This window comes from Gopherus evgoodei, chromosome 20 (assembly GCF_007399415.2).
Source record: "Gopherus evgoodei ecotype Sinaloan lineage chromosome 20, rGopEvg1_v1.p, whole genome shotgun sequence".
NCBI classification, from domain to species: Eukaryota; Metazoa; Chordata; order Testudines; family Testudinidae; genus Gopherus; species Gopherus evgoodei.
In genome coordinates this window covers 8,345,439-8,356,120 of record NC_044341.1, presented here as the reverse complement: position 1 = coordinate 8,356,120, position 10,682 = coordinate 8,345,439, and positions in this window count along the sequence as shown.

The following is a 10,682-nucleotide window of genomic DNA, read 5'->3' as shown; positions in this document are numbered from 1 at the left end:
ATTCCACAGAACCCCACTCAGGGCTGGGCCAGGAATTGGGTCTTCAAAGCATTTTCCCTGACACTATCTCTCAGCAAAGGACATGGTTACTCCCTCCTGCACTGAAGCACTGTTTCTCTCCTAGGCTGCTTGGATTTTAGCAGTCAGTCCCATGTCACACACCACTTACAGCTTGCAGAATATGAAGACATACTAGTGGGGGGTTAACCTGCCTGCCACAGTTCTGTATTTGTTTCATACAGGATTCGGGGCTGAGATCCAATTTCAGGTTTGTGAATTTTCCCTCTCCGTTCCCCTTGGGAAAGGCTAGAAATTTGCCAGCCTCTTGAAAATCAGGGCTTAGAAATGAAGCTACCAAACTCTTTGCTTCCAGTGAGTGCAGAGTACCTGAAGATGTCCTCATGACTGCGGTTGTCCACCCAGCTGGGCAGCTGATGCACTAGATTTCATTTCATTCAGCCAATACATGGTATGTTTGTTGGATCACATAAGGCAAAACTATCACGTCTTTCTAACTACGCATGAGCATATCACAGAGTGGAGGCTGCCTCTGCCCTGCCCAAAGCCAAGTTTGGGAAGAGGGTTGGGCTTCCGGTTAAGGCCCTGGACTGTGGACAGTGGCCTCATGAGATCTGGGCTGATTCCTGGCTCTGCTGCAGATTTCCTGTGTGACCGTGGCAAAATACTTACTATGCAGAAAATGGGAACAATACTTCTTTTCTCCTAGTCTGTGTATGTCTTGTCTAGCTAGACTGTAAGCTCTTTGGGGAAGGGACCATCTTTTGGTTCTGCGTTAGTACAGCACCTAGCGCAGCAGGAGCGTGGCCTGTGACTGGCGCTCCCCAGTGCTACTATAGTAATACAAATAACAATAATAATAATTAATTTGGTCCTCTAGCTGCTATTGCAATAATAATTAACAACAACAAACAGTGCTGGCTTGATAAGACTGAAGTCCTTACCCACAGAACAGGGATCTGCAGCCCCCAAGCCAGCACGGTTCATCCGGGTTAAACAAAACATTGTAAATTCTCTTTCTTGGAGGTCACACCTCGTCTCCCTGCTCTGACCACACCCCCTGCCCCCAGGAGCCAAGGGCTGGTGCAGTTTGAGGCATGTGGTGCGACCCTCCACAGGGCACTGCAACCAGCAGCTTGGCCTGCCAATTCAGACACTGAGCCGGCTGCCTGGATCAGCTGATGCACGGAACTATATGTGCCCCTGGACAACCCTTGGAATTGGACAGGGCTTAAGCCACTCCCAGCCTAAAAGATATAAGGACTCTCCCTGCTTTGTTAAACCTGCTGGCACCAGACCCCTCTCTGCCGTAGCAACGCAGACGTCAATGGAGCTACAGTGAGGGGAAACCGACCCCTTTCCTAACAGACACGCACCAACACTTTATTATTGTAAAATTAGCTTCGCGCTAAGCCTCTAATAGCACCAGAGAAGACCCCTCCTCTCCTCTCCTCTTTGCTCTTCTCCAGAAAAGCTGGAGGCTATGGGCCAGATCTCACATGAATCCAGAGCACCCCGGTGGAGTCACTCGGATTCACACTGCTGTAACTGAGCTCAGCACTGGCTCCTTTCAGAGCCTCAGTGTAACTCAGCTCCAGTTCTGCCCCAACCTACCACAGCTTACTGCAGAGTAAGGTAAGGAGCAAGTGCTGCACTGACTCAGCTGCAGCTGCCCTATTCTGCCAACCCGCTGTTGTGTTTATGCCAAAACAAACCACCCTCTAGGCACAAATACAAAGCTACACTCTCCTGTCCCCCCACCCCACCCCAGCACCGGGCCCCGGGTCAGCTCCATTCATTGGGCTTCCATTGTTGTCAATGGGAGAATGGGAAAAAGAAGCTTTGCCTCCCTCTAGACGCTTTCACTCGAGGGTTGTAACATGCTTTACAAACATTAATTCACTGTGCCCCACAAAGAGAATCACAGATCTGACTCCCAGCTTCGTTTAAAACAGTGTTCTGAGCTGCTCATCATGCACTTTAACCACGTGCGATAGAGGCAGTTCTTAAAGAGCTCCTAATTTCTGTGTCATTTCAGAAAAGGAAGTTTCTAGCCCTCCTGGTTTCAGAGAAAAGCTTGAAGACAGGACTAAGGTGCCCCCTAAAGGTGCAAAAGCAGAAAGCAAAGAGAAAGAATCCAGAATGTAATTTTTTTTTTAACTCTCATAATTTTTAGGCCTGTCTCTTGATTTCTGATAGCTGGGGTTAGCAATAGATTGCATAGATATCATCTGTCTCTATCTCCTGTATTATAGGCTTTGAATACTAACAGCTACAACCAAGATGTTCTTCAGTGCTGTGCAAAATCCATCTAATGATCAGGGCAAAAAAACTGGGAATCAGGACTCCTGGGTTCTATGCCTGGGCCTGCTGCTGACTCACTGTGTGGCCTCAGAGAAGTCACTTCCACTCTTTGCAACAGTTTTCCCATCTGTAAAAGGGTGCTAATGCTGCTTTCCCATCTCACAGGAGAAGTCTGAGGGTTAGTTAATATTTGTAAATTGCTGTCTATTATTATGAAAACTCCAAAGCAGTGCATGAAGGATACCCTCAACAAGGCAACACATGGGCCTGGCAGATCTCAAAGGGGAGGAGTGCGTAGTTCACCCACACAGAGCCAAGCCCTCCATGGGTGGGGCTTCTATTGATATGTCTGACTAGACGTTAAAGTGGATCCTATAAAATCCAGGAGCTGGATTTGCTACGTGACTGCTATGCACTCAGGCTGGGAGTAGGACTGTTACAACAGATAGAAGACGTACAGGAAGCTAACACACTTACCAGGAAGCAGAGAAGGCCCTACAGAAATCAGAATCAAACTGACCCCCTATGGGCTGCAGCTGGTAGTCTCTCCCAGATTTAAAGGGTCAGCAATCAGCTGAGCAGGCTGGGAAATGCATATATAAAAGGGCAAACCAACCAAATAAAACAGAGTGGTGATAACCAGGAAGAGGAGCATAAGTGTTATCTTCCTGGGGAGTTGTGCTAAGAACAGTTGAGACTCTGATAGCTGGAGTGTAGCATGGCAGGGTGATGTGTTTTTATTGCTATTACTACTAATTGTTTGCATTACATTAGTGCACTGAGGCCCTACCAGAAATCAGGACCCTATGGTGCTATAGGATGCATGAGAAGCATGCATCAACACCACCAGCTCAAGATTAAACAAAGACTGTGAATGGCTAGTCAACTACAAAAGGTGTTTCTCCTCACTTGGTGGTCACACCTCAACTGCTGGAAGAGGGCCTGGTCCTCCCTGACTGAACGGACCTGTTATCTCTAAACTGATTCTTGCCTGCATCTTTATACCTGCCTCTGGAAATTTCCATTACATGCATCTGAGGAAGTGGGTATTCACCCACGAAAGCTCCTGCTCCAATACATCTGTTAGGGCTTGTCTACATCAGAAAGTTGCAGCGCTGGTGAGGGAGTTACAGCGCTGCAACTTTGAAGGTGTACACATCTGCAGGGCATCACCAGCGCTGCAACTCCCTGTTTGCAGCGCTGGCCGTACTCCCGTTTTGTCTCGGGTGTAGAGGATCCAGCGCTGGTGATCCAGCGCTGGTAATGCAATGTAAACACTTACCAGCGCTTTTCTTGACCTCCGTGGAAGGAGGAAGCCTCTGGTAATCAAGCTGGTCTCCTTCCCCAGCTTGCTCTCTCGTTCCCGGAACCCCGAGCAAGCAGGTCTCCTTCCCTGCGGTTTGCAGGGTGGCTCCGGGAACGCGAGAGCAAACCGCGGCGAAGCTGGTCTCCTTTCCCGGTTTGCTCTCTCGTTCCCCGAACCGCCGAGCAAGCGGTTCTCCTTCCCTGCGGTTTGCAGGGTGGCTCCGGGAACGCGAGAGCAAACCGCGGCGAAGCTGGTCTCCTTCCCCGGCTTGCTCTCTCGTTCCCAGAACCCCGAGCAAGCAGGTCTCCTTCCCTGCGGTTTGCAGGGTGGCTCCGGGAACGCGAGAGCAAACCGCGGCGAAGCTGGTCTCCTTCCACGGCTTGCTCTCTCGTTCCCGGAACCCCCCTTGAAGCCGCCCAACAGCGCTGCAGTGTGGCCACATCTAACACCACTTGCAGCGCTGGTTGCTGTAAGTGTGGCCACTCTGCAGCGCTGGCCCTATACAGCTGTACTAATACATCTGTAACAACCAGCGCTGCAAAATTTTAGATGTAGACATGGCCTGAGTCTATAAGGTGCCACAGGACTCTTTGCTGCTTCCTTTGCTTGAGGTTTACCATTTCCATGCCTTTGGTGGTCCACTATCAATGCCTGTAATCATTTCCCCAGCCAAGTAACGAAGCGCTATGCTGAGCCTGTGTCACCTGGGAGTTATTCTTTGGAAGTTGTCTGCTCTGTCCCAGCAAAGAAAACTCTCAGTAAGAAATAAATTCATTTTTAATGTGAACGTGGCCGTACAAATTCCTAACAGCACCAAAGCTCCTGCCTAGAATGCCTGCCTCTTCTCTTCTGGATGCCTGCACCTCACGCCCATTAGCACTAATGAGAGTTAACACCGATGAAGGCGAGAGCCTGGGAAGTTCCTGGCCCTTTGCCTGGGCGGGGATTTGTCATGGCAGTGAGTCTTCAGAAAAGTTTTCAGTTAGATTTCCAGGGGAGGGGTTAGAGCCTCCCATTTCAAATCACTGATGCTTTAAATTTGCAGCTTAAATACAAAGCTGGTAGCTGCTGAAAAACACCTGAGAAAGTGAAGCCAACATCCTGAGCGAAATAACTAATGAAGGAGCCAAAAAGGCATGCAGTTTGCCCTCTCCCTGCCTGACAATGCTGTCCTAGCAATCAGCTCAGCTACCTGGCCATCTGTCGCCAGTGACTGCTTAGGATCTCAAGACTTCCTCTCTCAGCTTCTCAGACAGAGCTGGAAGGAAACCCCATGTGCATACTGCTGTATCATGAGATGCAGTAATAGGCTTTGACAAGCTGGAATTACCAACTCGGCTGGCGTGTGTTAAACATCTATGAGGTGTCTGTCTCCAGGAGGTGCACCTGTTCTGAACTGACCCCTGCTGAGAAGGGGAAGTATAAGAAATGAATTGAGTTCCATGCTATGGTATACTAGTACGTGGCACTCCTGGAGCACCTTTCATAAGAGGATCTCCAAGCACTTTATTGCTAAGTCTCATGATACCCCAGCGAGGTAGCTAAGAGGTGCACAGGGATCACTTCACCCACCACTAAAATGCATCTCACTCTGGTCTGACTTTCTAGAGGAACGAACCTCTGTACCAGAGATATGACTGGAAAAATCTCAACTAGCTGGGGATGAGGAGCTTGGGGTGCAGCAGGCAGGCTGCCCTGAGGCTGGGGGTCAGAGAGGAGGACTCGCCCCAGCCCTCTCTCCACTGACACAGCAAGCTCTGGGAGAGGGGGGGCCCCTCTCTGGCTCCCCTGCACAACACTCACCCAAGCCCCCTCCGGCTGCTGCTCAGGAGGTCCAGCCAGGATGAGCCCTCCCCACAGCAGCCGCCTCAGCCTGCCCCCGGCACCAATCCCTGTAGCCTGCAGCAGCTGGTGAGGGAGCGCAGTTCAGAGCTGCAGGGAGCAGTCACCCCCCGGCTCAGGGCAGGCAGGGACGCTCAGGGGTGACAAGAAGGGCCGGGGGATGCTCTAGGTGAGGCCTGCGGGAGCAGTAGGCAGAGCCGGGGGTGAGACCTGGCCCCGAACATTGGTGGAGCTGGGCCCCCCAGGCCTTGAATTTGCTGGAGCCTGGGCATCATGGGCCCACATAACTCACTGACCCTGCCTCTCTGGAGATGCAGCATGGGCTCCCTCCAATGTCAGACCCCCTGCCAAGGTGTCCTGCCCCCACCTGTGGGGCACGAGGTTGTGAGACCATCAATGTGATGACTCCTTGCATCAGCATCCTCGCTGCCCCCTGCCCAGATGCACAGTAGGGTGGGGAGACGCCCTGGTCCCAGGGAAGCCTGGACCTGTAGGTGCTACATGGGGAGGGTGGGGGGCGGGTTGCAGTGGGATGACTCAACTGAAGTCTGGAAGGAGCTGTAAACAAAGTCTGTCCTAAATGCTCAGGGAGACCTTATCTGCGTCTATCTCTTCCCATAACAATAAACACCCATTAGCTGCCTGGCTTCAAAGTCTCAGCAGTGGTGGGAAGGTCTTCTGCATGGCTGGGGGACATTTTCCCCAGTGCATATACATCACTGGAGGCTCCCACTTCCAACTTTTCCCATGCCTCTCTTTCATTGATACTCCTGTCATTCAGATGAGCTCTTCCTCTCCTGATGGCAAAGGGGCCAGAGAAAACTCCTGCCTCCTTGGAGACTTTTCTTCCAGCAAGGGGGAGGGGGGGAGCTGTTCAGACAGGAGACTGGGCCTCTACATTAATTCTTGTCAACTGAAGAATGGGCGTGGTGGTGGGAAGCACATTCCACCCAGCATCCTGGGAACATCCCACTGCTAAGGCTAAGGGCCAGATCCTCAGTCGATGTAAATCTGTGTCACGCCATTAGAGCCCGTAGACTGATCTCCGTGATAATGTTACCCAACCCAACGGGCTAATGATACGTCCCCCTCACTCCCCACCCTCTGCTTAGCCTCAGGTGTGACTTGCATCATCCTTGGAAAGTCAGCGCACAAGCTGTGTTGGACCAAGGGAGTAAGTGAGCACCGGAGACACGGCACATTCGCTGCAAAGGCCCAGCTACCCCCTTTGTAACTGGGGGGCTGTTAGCATAGTGCATTTCCAAGTGCTCACCACCCACACTTGGGGTGACATCAGGATCACACCTGGGACATAGGGGGGTCGGGCCTAAGGGTGAGAGCCATGGGGTTGGCCAGGCCTGGAGATGAGAGCTGAGCCAGAATCAAGAATCAGCACCATGGGACACCTGGGAATGTAGTCGAGAGCAGAGCTGAGGGTCAGAGCCAGGGATCAGAAGCCAAATGCCAGGGCCAGTGGGTGAGGCTGAGACATGGTTGGGAAGCGGAGCTGGGGGTCCGAGCCAGGGCTGTCAAGGCATGGGGATGTATGGCTTTCATTTTAGTTACAATATTTGTTCCCTTTCTGTTTTGCTGGAGAGAGTTTTTAGAAGGGAAAAACCCTTGCCTGATTGTCTCTTAGAGGATATTAAAGATGGTAATTTTGGCCTTTTTGGGGAAAAAATAAGTTAGTTGAGATGGGCTGGTGGTTGTTGTTGCTGTCATTGTTAAGGTCTGATCCTGGTTCCTAAGAAGATAAAACAAGACAAACACAAAAGGAGAAAGAAAAGAACAGCAAAGATCGAAAACACAACTTCTGTTTCTGGTGTTGACTCTCACTTGCTGCCTCATTGGTGGAAAAACACAGGCCTGGCAAGGTGTAATCAGCCCTTCCGAGACCTGACAAACGTGTGCCAGCGTTGGGCTGGTTAGGGCATTGCTAACCATATTGTAAAACATACAATCTTGGCCAGCTGAGCCAGATTTGTCTTGGATAAGGTGCAACTTCTCAGTGACTGATTGCATTCCGGTGAGTGCATCTTGCACTTCCCAGGAGTGGCAGGTTCTCTTTCCTCAGGCAAAGAAGGCAGGTAAAAATCTCTGCCTATTTCCATCTCCCAGATCAAACAGCCGGGGGTGCCCATGCAGGCAATTCTCTGCTGCCACGGACAGCTCATTGGTTTACACAGGGGTGGTCATTTCCCCTTACAGTAACGTGTCTCACCAACACCGTCACCCAGGAGAGGTTAAAGTAGCACCTAAGTGGATCGGTGCATGCAGGAGTCTTACTAGGGATGGAGCTGATCCACACAATGCCTTGCAAAGAGCCTGGAACTTCCGCAAGCATGGAATTCAGCCACTTGGCCTTCGTGTGGGATGAGAGGTGATCAGAGAGCCATAGCAATGTAAAGCGACTTCAAGAGGTCATCTAGTCCAGCTCCCCACACTGGGGCAGGATTAAGCATCCCTAGACCATTCCTGACAGGTGTTTGTCCAACCTGTTCTTAAAACCTCAGATGACAGGGAGGTTATGGAATCTCCAGGTAACCTGGTCCAGTGCTTAACTGTCCTTACAGATACAACAGTTTTTCTAATCATCCTTGTTGCAAATTAAGCCCATTACGTCTCATCCTATCCTTGGTGGACATGGAGAACAAGTGATCCTCTTTATGACAACCTTTGACATATTCGAAGACTGTTATCATGTCCCTCCTCAGCTCTTCTCTTCTCCTTTGCCTTCCTGAATACTTTGAAAGACTTTCCAGAGTGACAAGGAACCAAGATACCGGAGACCGTGGAAGCCAGAGCACTCAGATTCCACAGTGCCAGGGCAATATAAGAACCTAGACAGCCAGAGAGCAAATATACCATACTAAGTCACAAAATTCCCAGTCCCACAGGCTATAGGTTAAACACTTCACTGCAAGCTCTTTCAAGAGAACTACCCCAGGACTTCCCAGTGATAGGGTGGGAAAGTTCAAGCTCCTCCAGCCGTGGAACCAAGGACAGGTCCAGCTGCCACACCACAGAGTGCCAGGATCAGACTCGGGGCTCTGCATGAAGCTGTCACAGCATGTTTGACCCATGAGCACCTCAGAGGTTTCGGCGTGTGCTTGTCACTTTGATTGATCTGCTTCTCTTGGAGTACATGTCTTCCCCAAGAGGTCAAAGCAACAGGAACAGATGCTCCCTAGGGTGATCACTGCTTTTGAAATGCACAGCTATTCCTGAACCTTAATGTGCAAGGGCCGTATGGTTGTGTGCCCATGGCTGCTCCCTTTATCGTGTGACTCATTCCACAGAAGGTAACTGCACTGTACAAACTGGTACTTGGGAGGAAGGAGGCTGCTGTGGAAGTGGAAATGGAGCCAAACATAGTTGGAATCAGAGAGGGATCTTCCCAGCCCAACTCCAGGGCACCCTTCCGCCCAGCATCACACACATGGGGAGAGGCTTGGACGGTTACAAAGGAAGTGAGATCAGAGCTGCGGGCCAGAAACCAGGGTGGCCTTGAAAAATTACATGTTTCCACGTGAAAAATGTTGTTTTAGTGAAATTTGTCTATGGAAAATTTTGACTCGAAACCATTTTGAATGGCCTTTTTCCTTAAATTTTGGTTTTTGAAATTCAAAATGAACATCTTCTATTCAAACCAAAACCAGACTGATTTTTTTTCATTACATTTCTAATTTTCCCATGAATATTTTTGAAGGAAAAATCACAAATGGAACACCCGTGTCCCATCCCAGTTTTTCAACCAGCTCCAGCTAACAGGGGTTGCAGGTTCAGACAGGTGGTTAGGGCACTAGCTGGGGATTTGGGAGAACATAAGAACAGCCATACCGGGTCAGACCAAAGGTCCATCTAGCCCAGTATCTGTCTACCAACAGTGGCCAATGCCAGGTGCCCCAGAGAGAGTGAACCTAACAGGCAATGATCAAGTGATCTCTCTCTTGCCATCCATCTCCACCCTCTGACGAACAGAGGCTAGGGACACCATTCTTTACCCATCCTGGCTAATAGCCATTTATGGACTTAACCTCCATGAATTTATCCAGTTCTCTTTTAAACATTGTTAGAGTCTTAGCCTTCACAACCTCCTCAGGCAAGGAGTTCCACAAGTTGACTGTGCGCTGTGTGAAGAAGAACTTCCTTTTATTTGTTTTAAACCTGCTACCTATTAATTTCATTTGGTGACCCCCTAGTTCTTGTATTATGGGAATAAGTAAATAACTTTTCCTTATCCACTTTCTCAACATCATTCATGATTTTATATACCTCTATCATATCCCCCCTTAGTCTCCTCTTTTCCAAGCTGAAGAGGCCTAGCCTCTTTAATCTTTCCTCATACGGGACCCTCTCCAAACCCCTAATCATTTTAGTTGCCCTTTTCTGAACCTTTTCTAGTGCTAGAATATCTTTTTTGAGGTGAGGAGACCACATCTGTACACAGTATTCAAGATGTGGGTGTACCATGGATTTATATAAGGGAAATAATATATTCTCAGTCTTATTCTCTATCCCCTTTTTAATGATTCCTAACATCCTGTTTGCTTTTTTGACCGCCTCTGCACACTGCATGGACATCTTCAGAGAACTATCCATGATGACTCCAAGATCTGTTTCCTGACTCATTGTAGCTAAATTAGCCCCCATCATATTGTATGTATAGTTGGGGTTATTTTTTCCAATGTGCATTACTTTACATTTATCCACATTAAATTTAATTTGCCATTTTGTTGTCCAATCACTTAGTTTTGTGAGATCTTTTTGAAGTTCTTCACAATCTGCGTTGGTCTTAACTATCTTGAGTAGTTTAGTATCATCTGCAAACTTTGCCACCTCACCGTTTACCCCTTTCTCCAGATCATTTATGAATAAATTGAATAGGATTGGTCCTAGGACTGACCCTTGGGAACACCACTAGTTACCCTCTCCATTCTGAGAATTTACCATTAATTCCTACCCTTTGTTCCCTGTCTTTTAACTAGTTCTCAATCCATGAAAGGACCTTCCCTTTTATCCCGTGACAGCTTAATTTACGTAAGAGCCTTTGGTGAGGGACCTTGTCAAAGGCTTTCTGGAAATCTAAGTACACTATGTCCACAGGATCCCCCTTGTCCACATGTTTGTTGACCCCTTCAAAGAACTCTAATAGATTAGTAAGACACGATTTCCCTTTACAGAAACCATGTTGACTATTGCTCAACAGTTT